This window comes from Amblyomma mixtum, chromosome 1, assembly GCF_055824585.1.
Source record: "Amblyomma mixtum isolate Tamu chromosome 1, ASM5582458v1, whole genome shotgun sequence".
NCBI lineage: Eukaryota > Metazoa > Arthropoda > Arachnida > Ixodida > Ixodidae > Amblyomma > Amblyomma mixtum.
In genome coordinates, this window is record NC_143012.1 from 186,291,735 (window position 1) to 186,305,072 (window position 13,338).

The window sequence follows — 13,338 nt, forward strand, 5'->3', positions numbered from 1 at the left end:
GCACCCCTGGTGCAGAGATCAAGCTTCAGTCTTCGAATTAAACCAACCGTCTCTGGCGGGGCACCTCTGGTGCGAGGAAGGAAAACGAACCTGTGAACTTTACTTCGTGGCTTGCTGGAGACATTTCTGTGCCTCGTTAATGTACAAAATTTCAGCCTTTACGCAAGCGGTTCAAGTGTTTCACATCTAAATGTTGGTTTTCACCTGTAGCTCAGTGTCTGGCCAATTTACAAAAGTTCGATTGACTACAACCCTCTATTTCTCCCTGTGTTCTTTCTAGGAACTACCTGCTTGCTCTTCACTTCAATTTACAAAAGTTCGATTGACTACAACCCTCTATTTCTCCCTGTTTTCTTTCTAGGAACTACCTGCTTGCTCTTCACTTCCAAACTGAGCCCACCCATGAAGACGGCTATCAAGTGGATGGCCGTGACCATAACAGTGAAAGCTATTTACACCTGTTTTTAGGACGTAATGCTCTACAGAGAGCTACCCCAAAATTCTGACCTCCGGTCAACCAATCACTCCTTCACACATCCTGGGCTGGCAGGAAATATCAGTACAGCTAGGCGTCTGACTCGAATCATGATGTGGACAAAATCCTTTGGTTCTTGGCATGGACACTTTAATGACTCAAGAAGGGGCGAAGAGGTGATTCAAGGCTGCAGCGCAAAATGCCTCATCACCAACGACCGCCGTCTACTGGCCTCAAGCAAAGTCGTCGTGTTTCATGTAGGCGACATTCAGATTGTGCCACGTTTTCGTTCCCGGTCGCAAAAGTGGGTCTTCTTTACTAGAGAATCCCCACCGAATATGTGGGCTTCTAATCTTAGGTATAGGAAGATCATATTCAATTGGACAATGACATACAGGTCAGATTCGGACGTGCCTGTTCCTTATGGCAAGATCGTTCCTCGAAGTTCCAGCATGGCCTTCAGCAAAGACCTGAGGGCCTTGTGGAAATCTAAGCGAAAAACTGCTGTTTGGGCGGTAAGCAACTGTTGGACCAATGGTAAGCGAGGGGCGTTTGTCGAAGAACTAAGGCGGCACCTACAAGTCGTTGTGTACGGCCATTGTGGTACCTTTAAGTGCCCAAAATCGCATGAGGATAGCTGCTACCGGCATTTTCAGCGTAATTATTTTTTATCGTGGCTTTCGAAAACTCTATATGCGCTGATTACGACACAGAAAAACTTTTCATGGCATTAAAGTATAGCATTGTGCCGGTCGTGTTTGGCGGTGCAAATTACAGTGCAATCGCACCATCCACCTCATACATCGACGCGCTCGCCTTCCCATCTCCAAAACATCTCGCTGAGCACCTGCTTGTTATGTGGAAAAACTATTCAGCGTATGCGTCCTATTTCAAATGGAAGGACAGTCAAGAGCTGGTGCGGCTGTACGACTGCGTTTGCGAGCTTTGTAGAAAGGTGCACACTGCCGGAGAAATGCGGCGCATTTCGTCTTATAATAACATGCAGACTTGGTGGCATGAAGGTAGCCATTGCCGAAGGTGGGGCGTGCAAGGTATGGTTCATCGAGTGCAAGGACGCTTAAATACTCAGAGTTTGCCGTGACGTGGCTTTAAATTGTAGCTGCCGATATGAGGATGTGCATAATGAGTAACCAACCCTCGTTTTACTACAGGGCGGATGAGACAGAGTACGCTTCACCCGAGATGGCGCTGATTGGTCCGTAGGACCACTGAATCTAGTGGGAGCACGTTAGGAGTCTTTAGGGGGCCACATGCCTCAAGTGCTGCTTTCTAGCAACAAAGCTTAGGCGATAAGGTATGCGCGTTATAATAGATTACAAGGAATTGAGGCTGGCATGGGTGATACACTCTAATATCCCCGGGAACAGTTGACTGCTTCTCTTCGAAATTAACAGTTTTGATGACGCTTAAGTCCGTTAGCACTTGGCCCCAGCTTCTGCATTTCACTTTTGTCTGTCCGAAGCCTGTGCCTGCTGGCGGGTTACCATGGAAACTCTGCCCTTTACTAGAGAAACTAACGTGGAGCAACGCGGGAACGGAAGGGGAGGGGGAAAGCGGCGGCTCTCACTTTTGGCCCAAACTGTCAAGCGGGTCTCCGAAACGGAAGAGGAGAAAGGGGGAGCATCCGGGTGGCTCACCGTGTGAGTGCATACAGCGAAAGCCACGCGTGCGGATGCCGAAGAAGAGGACGTTGGACTCGAGAGAGGGCGACGACTGGTATTCTCGAGGTTTCAGTCTAACACCTTTGGACAAGCCAAAACTTTCTGATCTGACGGCAGTGGAGGGGGGAACGTGAACTTTTCCCCACCTCATCACTATGCTTCTCTGCGGCTAACTTCACGCTTACTTACCGAACCCCTTCAATAGCGTTTATTTTAGTGCGCCAACACTAATACAACACTTCAGCCGAGCATTGGTGATAGGAAGCGACATGAATTATTTGCGATCCTCAATCGAATTTTGTTAGAACTAACATAACTTGGCGGTGATCTTTCAGAGCTTTACGTTGTCTTTTTGCTCGTAATAAAAGTTTTCAAGGTGCATTTGACATTGGCTCTGATACTCATGAAAGTGCCGCCGACATTTCAAGAACGCGTAGCAACTAAAATTCTGCATGAAAAAAAAAAAAAACAAGAAACACAGAGTTGGTCCATTTTCATACGAGTATTGCAACGAGGCAATGACTGCAAGCAGCGACCCAGGCGCACGACAGACTAGCTTGGCTGGTCTACAACTCAGAACAAACTCTTTTATGTGCGAAGGTGTGCCCCTAAATTAAAGTAACATGGCAGCAGCAATGGAGACAAATGCACATGGCTGTCATAATCACACTGACCGAGTGCATTAAATTCACAGTAAGGTACCACCACCACGTGAAGTCGAATCCTCATGTACCATCTTGTACAGTCTCAGCCTCTCACCCAAGCTGATAGTTTCTTTTCATGGTCAAGGGACGATTAAAAACAAAATTCGTCGATAAACAGAACATGGAAGCTATCCCAACACAGCTTATCAGAACACAGCTTATCCCAACAAAGCTTGATCCCAGCATTGAGCACGGATCAACAGCCAGCACGTCAGATACAAAGGGATTTATTTTTTCCCATTTGTAACTGTCATGTGAAACGCCTTGCGAAATATAATTCCGAGATAAAGAAAATATTCATTTTTCATAACACACGCCCTGACCACCTTCATTTGCACCTTTCGGATTGCTGCATGATGTTGGTACGTGGTGGCATGCTGAAGAACGAGACGTGATGACGGAGGCCGATGATATGATTTAATGCATGAGGCTGGTCAAGTGTTAATATGAATGGCGTTGACATAAAAAAAACACTTTGATAGTGCGCGTGCTGCGTGCGAGAAGGTATCCTGGACGGTAAGTGCTCTGTGTCGAGGTTCTTATCTTCTGTAACTCGCCTTCAGTCCGTCCTCTCCCCTGTAACAACGTGTGGCAGCTTTCCGGAACCATACATTTTGCGGTGTATGTTAATTTCTTGAATTTTCTGTTCTTCTATATATCGAGTTGTCATTTCTAGTATTACAAAATGAGAACGTATATTATACCACTGTAGTATTATTGCACGTGTAAAGAGTCGAATCAAACGACAAATGCGGACAGCCACAACCTTTGTTGCACAGTGGAGCTGAGTAGTCCAGCGTTTGAGAGCGCAAAAAGCTTCGCCTTCCTTCCTCTTTCTCTCCTTCGTTGGCGCTGGCGGTTGGGACATCAAACCACAACTTTCTGTCGACGCCATCCTGGCAGCCTAAGGGCAGACTATTGTTAAACCGTAGTCGGGCTTCAGGAGGTTTAAGTGGGCAATTTCACGGCCGTGGCGGTGATGATCAGGCGAAGGCGTGAGGGGCTCGATGGGATAATTAACTGGGGATGTTTGCTGAACAACGCGACACGGCCCTGGTGTTTTCTCAGCAGTTCTGTAGACTGCCCTGAGCTGGAGGAGGGCACCCAAAGCCAAACCGAGAATTCAGGAAGATAAGACGGTGAAAGACCGGTAGAACCGGTGAGGGCGCTTTTCTGACGGTGCTGGTCATGAGAAGTAAGTGAACGGGCCAGTTGACGGTATAGCGCCCGGCGGCGCTATAAAGCGTAGGCGCTGAGATCGGCGTTCCCGCGATAGAAGAAAATAAAGATGGGCAGCGCGTGCTCGGAGCGCACGCCCGGCACGGGCAGTTCGGAACTAGAAGCCTGCCACGCTGGTCGTCTCTCTCTGGTGCTCCGCTGCGACCCCGCAAATCCTCAACAGTGGTGACCCGGCGGACCGTGCCTTCTATCCCAGCGGCGTCCTAGCATGGCGTACTGGCAGCACCCAAGTTTCGACCCGCCGCTCCCGGCGTTCCGGCCTGCAGGCGTCGGCGGGTGGTTCGCCCAACTGGAGGCTGCGATGCACCTGAACGGCATCACCATCCAGCCGTTTAAACACGCAGTCCTTTGCGACATCCTCCCACTCGACCTCCTGCGTCGGCTCACCTACTCTGCCTTCGGCTGCCGGCCATACGATGAGCTGCGTGCGGCCGTCTTGGCGGACTTCGGCGCCTACTACGTTCCGCCGCCGCTCTACGACGCAGCGGACCCGTTTTCGCCGCCGCCAGCCTCTGGCCCTGCACCGGCCTCGCTCGCGCCCACGCAGCCTTCATCAGAACCCGGCCCGCCTCAGCAGCCCCTCGCCGCATCGCCGCCACTCCCGTCCAGCGTCTCCAGCCCGGCTGTCTCTCTCGACGCCCCACCAGGTGGGATCCGAACGAGCTCCGCCTCGCGTCCTGCTCCCACTACTATCCGACCCGCGTCTCTGGCTCTGCCTCCTTGCGCTTCAGTGGCGTTGTCGCCAGAGCCTCCTGCAGCCAAGGACGACTCTGCGGCAGCAGCCGTGCCGAGGCTTCCGGTATCTCCATCTACCTCGTCACTACCGCCAACAGCTCTGCAGGCCTCTGCTGTGAGGTTGAAGCCGCCACCGCAGCGTATGCCACATACCAGCCCCACTACCCTGGCGACACCACCGCCTGCCCAAGAGGCCCCACCCCAAGCCCTCAGTACGGTCAACCGCTTCTCGGATTCTGACCCTGGCAGCTCAACACCGCCGCAGCAACCGTCTGCTTTGGTGCCTGACTTGAGCCACCTTCGGCACCGAATGGTCGAGCTACCCACACCAAGTAGTGCGGCAGTTGTCCATCCAAAAGCTGTGTCTTTTGCTGCCAGCCAGCCATCTGATGTAGCAGTCTCAGCTCCACGGCCTGTCACTGCAACAACCTTTTTGCAGCCACCTACAGCCGACCATGCTCACACGCGCCTCATCCCTGGCCAACCGCTCCGGAATGTCGATCCTCCTTCACCCAAGCGCCTGACATTGAGCCCTGCAACTTCCTCCGCCATCGTCACGGCTCTCACCGTTGTGTTGACGGTCACACCTGTGCCCAATACTGTTACAGCTGCTGCTGTCACAGCACAGCTGCTGTCAGTCCACGGAGCCGTTTCGCCCATTCCAGCGCTTGTGACGACGTACTCGGCGCGCCACATTCCCACCGACTCCAGCTCCAACGTCCCAACACCGACGACACTTGTGTCCGCGGGCAGCACCAGAGTCGCTGAGGGCCCGACCTTGGCCTTCCCTGCCCCGATGTCTTTTGTCAACTCGGCACCCAGCACCATTCGCCCGTTGCGAAGCAGCCAGGCTCGTCCACCTGAGACGGCGCACTCCACCCGACGGCTCTTCCCGGCCCCTGACATGAACTTACCGGACCTTGTAGCGACCCCGTGGGGACACTGTTCCTCTAGATGCCTGCTTGCCTGCCGTGTCTACCCCTTCTCTGCCCCGTCGGCGCGTACATTTCGACGTTCCGTCTAGGCGGGGGGCCCTATAGCGTCCGGCGACGCTATAAAGCGCAGGCGCTGAGATCGGCGTTCCCGCGATAGAAGAAAATAAAGATGGGCAGCGCGTGCTCGGAGCGCACGCCCGGCACGGCCAGTTCGGAACTAGAAGCCTGCAACGCTGGTCGTCTCTCTCTGGTGCTCCGCTGCGACCCCGTAAATCTTCAACAACGGCATTCGTCGGCATGCGCAGTGGCTTAAGAGACGGCAGCAAATTCGGACGATTCGCGGCAGTAAGAGGGTATGGTGTCCATGATGGAGGAAGGCTAGCGGCAGTAAAGAAGAAAATACGTGGAAAAACCAGCTGTGACTTTCGTTTCAGAATTCTAAGCGTAGGTAACGGAATGTCAAACGCGGTCCCAGTCGGTGTGATACGCAGAAATGTATACTTGGCCATTAAGTCGCCAAGGGTGCGGTTAAAGCGCTCGGTCATGCCGTTCGTCTGCGGATGGTACGAAGACGTTGTGCGGTGAACGATATGACGCTCCCGAAGAAGAGCTCCCACGACGCAGGACAAGAAGACGCGACCTCGATGGCTGAGCAATTCCTGAGGCGCACCGTGACGAAGAATGATGTTCTGAAGTATGAAACCGGCTACGTCAGAGGGCATCGCAGCTGATAAAGAGGAATTTTCCGCATAATGCGTGAGATGATCAATGGAAACGAACATCCAGCGGTGCCCTACAGAAGTGTTGGGAAGTGGGTCATAAAGGTCAATTCCAGCAGGGTCGAATGGCCGGGCTGGACACGGTAATTGCTGATTAGCAGGTGAGTGCAGTGGTGGGCTCTTGCGACGCTCACATTCAAGGGAAGAGGGTACATATTGGGAGACAAAACGGTACATGTCGCTCTAATAATACCTAAAATGCAGGGATATATTTATGTTTTTTAATCGGAGTTATTATTTTCAGAGCGCTTGAAAATAATTGGTGAGGCTGTAATCTAATCATTCCAGGCTACAGCAAGAACACCGTCTGCTCTATTCGCAGTCATTGTTTAGTAAGATGTTGAAGCCTTATCAGGGGCTTGTTTTGAGCAGCTTTTGAATGGATGCCGTTAGCTGTTTTTCACGCCCGAATAATTGAAGCTACGTATTAAAAAGCAAGCAAGTTCGCGGGCAAATGTCACCAACTCAAATGTTCTCCGTAGAAAGGGCGTCTTCCTGCGGCGTCTTTCTTCTGACGCACACAGAGCAGCGATGAGCGTAAGACGCACGGGATACGTATTGTTCAAATGGCACAGCTGAAAGAAACAAACAATGAAGTTTTTAGTAGGCATGCTGGTTATTTGTAAGTGAAGCAAATGAAATGTCATCCCGCCGCCGGCTTCGCAAAGAAGCACGGATGCCGGCTATAATAAATGCGGTTGTGCGAAGAAATGCTGTGAAAAGAAAGAAAACATGCTGAAAAATACACCCCGCTGAGCGAACTGTCACAGCCGTAATCGTAGTTTACGACTTGGAATAAAATATCACCGACGCAAAAACTCCTGCAGTACGAAATTGATGGCACGCTCATGATGTGAATATTGTAAGAGAGACCATCTTTCACTGTTTGCTTTCAAGCTGGCTTTCATTCCCACAGCTGCACTACTTGCTTATCGCTTTCGGGACGTGCTACGCTTCAGCTTCAGCTGTTCACCGGCACCGGCCATGAAAAACTGCTGTGTCGCCAATGGGCCAGCGTTAACTCTAGGCCACGTGCAGCTGCCTCATCAATGTAAAGCGGCGTCCTCCGAATGAATGAGCGGCGCCGCACCAATTTTACTCAGAGGTATCATTGATTAACCACGCTGACCGTTACTAATGAACGATGCACTTAATGGGCAGTTCCGTTAAGTGGTCTGTTGAAAAATGGTTCACAGCCTTATAAAGTAATCCCACTGAGAATTACATAAAGGAGAGTTTACTCCTGCTACGCTGAGAATCAGCGTTTGAGCGTTCTGTGCATGGTCAGCTCAGTGGCTCTTTCAGAAGAGGGACCACCCCTACCATGCATTGTAAAGAGTTTTTGTTTGGACGCTCAGCATCGCGCTCACTGAATAGGTGAGGCTGCTTCATTACAAACAGATTTTCTGCCCCGATGATGTTATCAGCCAGAAAACAGCTTATATACCGGGCATAAACGATAAACAAACCGAGCTTTTAAAAAGAACGGAGATTCGTAGACGACTGAAACACACTTAGTGGTGTTAGTCTGCAGTATTTCTTCAATCCTTGAAGGAATTGTTCACTAAAGACTTGCTCGGTGCAGAAATACTGGTTTAAAATATTGGTTTAAAAAAAATCTGTAAGTTACAAAAGCTGCCACATAGCAGTACAGTTGGTTGGACGAGTTGGTGACAATTTCTAATGGCAAACAGCGCAGAGAATGAAGGAGCAGGAAAATCACTCCACAGGACGGGCACTCATTGTCAATAAATACTTTGTTTTCAAAACCTTTCGTTTAAGTTGGAAAGGCAGAGAAAACACAAGCCATGATAATTTATCATACAGAACAACAACAAGAAAGAGATAAATATGCACGAGGATGAAAAAGCGCAGAGAAAACAGAGTTCGTTATCTGGAAGGCATATAGAGGTTTTATTAATGCAGTTACGATGCCCCTTCGCTATATGCAATACTGCAATCATTTCTTGTGGGGTCTCATCTTAGAGGACGGGTATACAGCACCTGTGCGCGATGAACCGATGCACAGCACATTTCCTTGGATCCATGACGGTTCTCTGCGCTGTTTGCGACTTCGAAAATCTATCACTTCACAGCTGCTGGTGCATGTCTTTCGCGTAGTGCGCAAGCAAAGCACCGTCGGTAGCAACGCTGAAAAAAAAAGGATTTTGCTCGGTGCTATGCGTCGTGGGACGCAGAAGTAGGACCGCTGTCACATGGTAGCTTTTGTATTTTGCAGGCTTTCTTTAAGTTTGGTAAAAAAGGCACATAATTGGTAACTTCGGGAGTAAAAAAAGATTACCACTAGACTGGATTACATTAGACTAGATATCAGCGTTCGGCGCTGCGGTTATGAACATGCCGATAACAAAATTGCCAGATGTATTCGCAAAGCATGGCGACGCGCGAGCGGCTTGATGTGATTTTTGCCACTCTGACACCATTGCTTCCCAATAAAACAAAAATGCCTCAATGCGTGCAAGACAACTGAAAATACAGGAAGTCAAAAACCAAGCCTGGAGTCAACATTACAGCAAGGTTTCGTACATGAAGAACACGAGCTCTTTGGCTGGCAAGATTTGTGTAAGCAAAATATAACTTGAAGAATAGTGGCTTGTAGGGCCACTTGGTGCATGTTCAAAATATTACTGTGTCGCGCTTTCTAGTTAGAGACAAAACGGAAGTTTTTTTATTATTCAGTTTAGGTGATTCATCCAGCGCCATTTCTCATATGTTGTCAATGTGAGCTTGCAAGTGGCGGCTGTCTTCTAAGTTCTCAATCGTGCAGAATAATTTCAGTTATCTGCAAAGAGCAAAACCCTGGAGTTCATGACGTATAACAGAAAATAATTAATAAACATTAAAACAACAGCGGGCTTATGTTGGAGCCTTGAGGCACTAGCGATGGTGACACAAAACCCGTCGGACACACAGCCGAAAAATCGGGCCACATTACGGCGGCTGCCAAGGTAGCTTTTGAGCCATTTGCATTAGACGAGGCAAAGTTCGGGTTTGTTCATCTTCACCAGAATTACCTCATGGGACGCCCTGTCGAAAGCTTTAGTCGTGTCAAAGTAGATTGTGTTTACCTGAACACGATTAAACACGTGAGACCTACTCTATGCGCAAAAGTTGCATCAATTAGTTTCCACGGATCGTCCTTACACAAAACCGTGTAACAGAGTTGAGATCTTTTTTTGGAAAAACGAGCTTATGCGTTCGTACATTACAATTTTAAAAACGTTTGTAAAAGAAGATATGAGTGACACAGGTAGAAACCTACTCACATCACGAGCACACACAAGAAATACGCAAAAACAGGACCAAAAATGCCGCTGATTTCTTTGATTATGAAGCTCGGAATTTCATCGGCTTCTGTCGAACCCTTAGGCTTAAGCTTCTGTATTGCCGACAGAACTTCATGCTCAGCGACGCTTTCATACCCCAAGGAGTTAGCGCTGTTTTCAAAAATGATAACAGTAGTTATGCTATCAGGGCGCACAAAGCAAGAGCTGCAGTGATAACCGAAAGCGTGGCATGCATCTTGTGGTTGAAATTGATACCGTCAAGCAACTTTAGCTGGGGCATCATTTTCAGCAGCATCACCTTATCATCTTTTTCTTCCCCACAAAAACCCCAAAACAGTTTGGTTCTTTCTTAATGTTCTGTTTGGGAAGTTTGAGGTTCAGATTCATCGCGTCAGATTTTTCACAATTTGTTTACATAATGGATATCTGTGGTAACAATACTTACCTTCTGATTTTAGGTACAGTTTGGGATACCGCTGTTTTTTCTTCAAGCATTTTCTGAAATCTTAAGAAAACCAGCAAGGAAATGTTGTCGTTTTCGGTTAGCAACGTGGTATTTACTTTTCATTATTTTCTGCGCAACTAGTGCCAGCTGCTCAACGCCTGAGTCAACTTTCTCGATCTCAAAAAAACAAGACCAGTCGTAGTCCTGAAGCTCTTTGTACAGCCCAAGGTAATCGCCGTCAGTGTAGCTAAATCTTTTCACGTGTCATTGCAGCCACTGGAGAAAAAACAAACAAACAAAATAGCCGCAGGAAAGGGGGAATAATAACTGTCTACAAGAAAAGCCAGATTCCGCACCACTTTCACATCAAAAGGAGGCACATTAGATATATTAGATTTTACTGTTACTCGCGCAGTTTTTTTTGATAATGTATTTATTACCTCAGGGCATAAAGGGAGTTGGGAAGCGCAGTTTTTCTATTATACTGACGTCACCATTCTCAAATTAGTATAATCAATAAAACACTCCTCTTTTTCCCGAACGGCTCTGCGCTGGCGCCCATTCGATTTTAAGAAGATTGAAGTGCCCGTAAATCTGAACGTTTGAATAATCACTTTTTCTCCTAATATGTAAAAAATGATTAGTGAAAACGTTAGGATCCCAATTTGACGGAAAGTAATAACAGCTGACTAGTTAGCGTGATTTGTCACGTGTTGGAATTTCCGACTGCACACATTCTTCGTGCGTCTCGGGGTCTGGTCTTTTAAATTCACTTAACACATAACGGCAAGCCATCAGCCTCTCACCGCAGCATTTAACCTGGTCTGAATACATTCTGTCGGCTCTGAAAACAGCATACTCATCTGAGAAATAAGAGGCACTTGCACGCGATAAGATTAGCCACGTTTCCGTCAGGCACAGAGTGTCCTACTCGCAATGGTATGCATTTCCGAAGAGTATTTTGCTTTTAGTTCGGAGCCCTCTCGTATTTTGATAATACTGCTTAGCTTCCTGTGCCATTTAAGAGCATGGTTAGAGCACCATTAGTACCATCAAAGAGCCGTGAGGACCATGGGTTTGCATAGAAATGGCGAAATAAGCACCATCAGGCCGTACTTCAGGTTTGCTCACAACTTCTAATAAATGCGAATTTGAATAAATATGGAAGGAGCAATATGTATTGCATCCCGTTTTCAGTTTTGTACACCTAATAAACTTGTCACCTACTACATCCGCCAAAAGTTCCTTTATGTCTGAGGCTCTTGCAGTCGGGTCCAGGGGAAAAAGAAATATGTTTTCCTTCGCAGGAAATTTGGGTGCTACTTTAGGCATAGACTGGCTGGCTGTGGCAAACGTCGCTTGAGACCGCCATGGTCGGCTGACCGCTTTTTACGGGCGTGGTAGAAGGTTACGTTGGTACTGAGCAGGAGGCTTCAGTGAGGTGGCAGAATTTGTGGAAGTAAGGTTTGTCGCCACTACAGACGTGTTGCTGCGAGATTCCGAACATTCGGAGAGCGTGCACTAACTCTGGTTGCCGCTACGGACCGGAACGGATGCACTCAGGTGACTCACAGCCTCACGGAGGAGAAGATTCTCGGCGCGAAACTTTCATGCCTCATCGTCCAAAGCATCCATTTGACTAGATATTTTTTGCATCACCCGAATTCTTTTTCCAGTTAATTCATGGGCAATACAACATTGACATCTCGAAAATTGTTAGTTACTCTAGTGGTTATGCAACACGCCTGAGACATTCTCTTTCCGTAAAACCTTTATCCACAAGAACGAACTGCTACAAATATTCCTATTTTCCGAGAACCATTACCGAATGGAACAACCTTGCTGGTCATATAGTCGAAGAGAATAATTTGTCCCATTTTGAGGAGCTGCTGCAACAAGTGAAGAAATTTTGAATGTTCGGTTGATTTAGTAATTTGTTTAGATTTACTTAATTATATGCTTGGCTCTATGACTGCAGTATATATATTCTGAGGTTGTGAATTTGATACAGTACAGTGTGATGTACTAATTTCGTTGCTGTGACGCCTTGTCTGCTGTATTTCCTTTTCATTGTCCTTGGGTATTACACAAATCATGTACCCACCTGCGATGGTCTTGTAGTTCAAGACCGCAGTATTTATAAATAAAAAAAAAAAAACACTCGACGAAGCGCTGATGGAAGCTGTATCCTGAAGCTCGAGGGAAGAGTAAAGTACCTCGAGGGACGTTTCCGAGTCGCCGAATGCGCAGGTGAGCACTGTTTCCGAAGGATCGCTCCGCTTCACGCAGTGAACGCATTTGTAGTTTCTGCTCTCAGATGCTATGACGATATTGTGTTCTTCGGCCTGTATGTTGATACATTTTCAATTGAAACTCTATCTGCAAGCCATGTACGGAAAAAATTGCTGCCTACCGCGAATGGGATCGAGCAGCACGCACATGCGCCTACCTCGGGGGCCATCTTCAGGTTTTGAGGGTCATAAATGACAATGTTAAAGATAAAAGCCTTTAGGTTGAAAGCCTTCGGGGCCTCTACGTCAAAGGGCTTTATGATAAAGGTCTTTACGTCAAAGATCTTTATGTTAAAGCCCTCTAGTTCAAAAGGCAATTTCGCATTAACAAGTCATAAAGACCTTAAGTGCCTACCGTAACTTCTTATTTATACTTTACCATGGGTGCGCTAAAATGCATTTGTATTCGATTGAATACGTTCATTTTAATTGCATATTGGTTTAAGCATGTTGTGCTTTTAGGGCTAAAGGCTTATTATTCTTCAAAAATCTAGGGCAGGCTGAACGTACCAATTCTCTACTATATGCACTGGCTGCACTTATACGCTCGTATGGCTGAACACTACACCCTTCAGCGCCAGCTCTTTGCCGAACTGCGAGGGTGTGGAATGCTTACAGCTTCTTTTAGCCTGCCGGTGGTATTTGCAGGCCCCGACACATTGCTGCGGTATTTAAGTCGGTGGAATATGGCAACGGACAGCACCGATGACATCGTTTTCACTAGGGGCGTCAACAACTGAGGAGC

The 13,338-nt window shown here is 47.9% G+C and overlaps 1 protein-coding gene and 1 pseudogene across 1 annotated transcript in view; one reads left to right on the forward strand and one right to left on the reverse strand.

The window, feature by feature from the left end:
* The window catches only part of LOC149370219 (lewis-type alpha-(1,3)-fucosyltransferase-like), a 153,499-nt gene that overhangs the window by 92,473 nt on the left and 47,688 nt on the right, over positions 1 to 13,338 (reverse strand). The window lies entirely within an intron of this gene.
* LOC149370221 (lewis-type alpha-(1,3)-fucosyltransferase-like) lies at positions 475 to 13,333 on the forward strand (annotated as a pseudogene).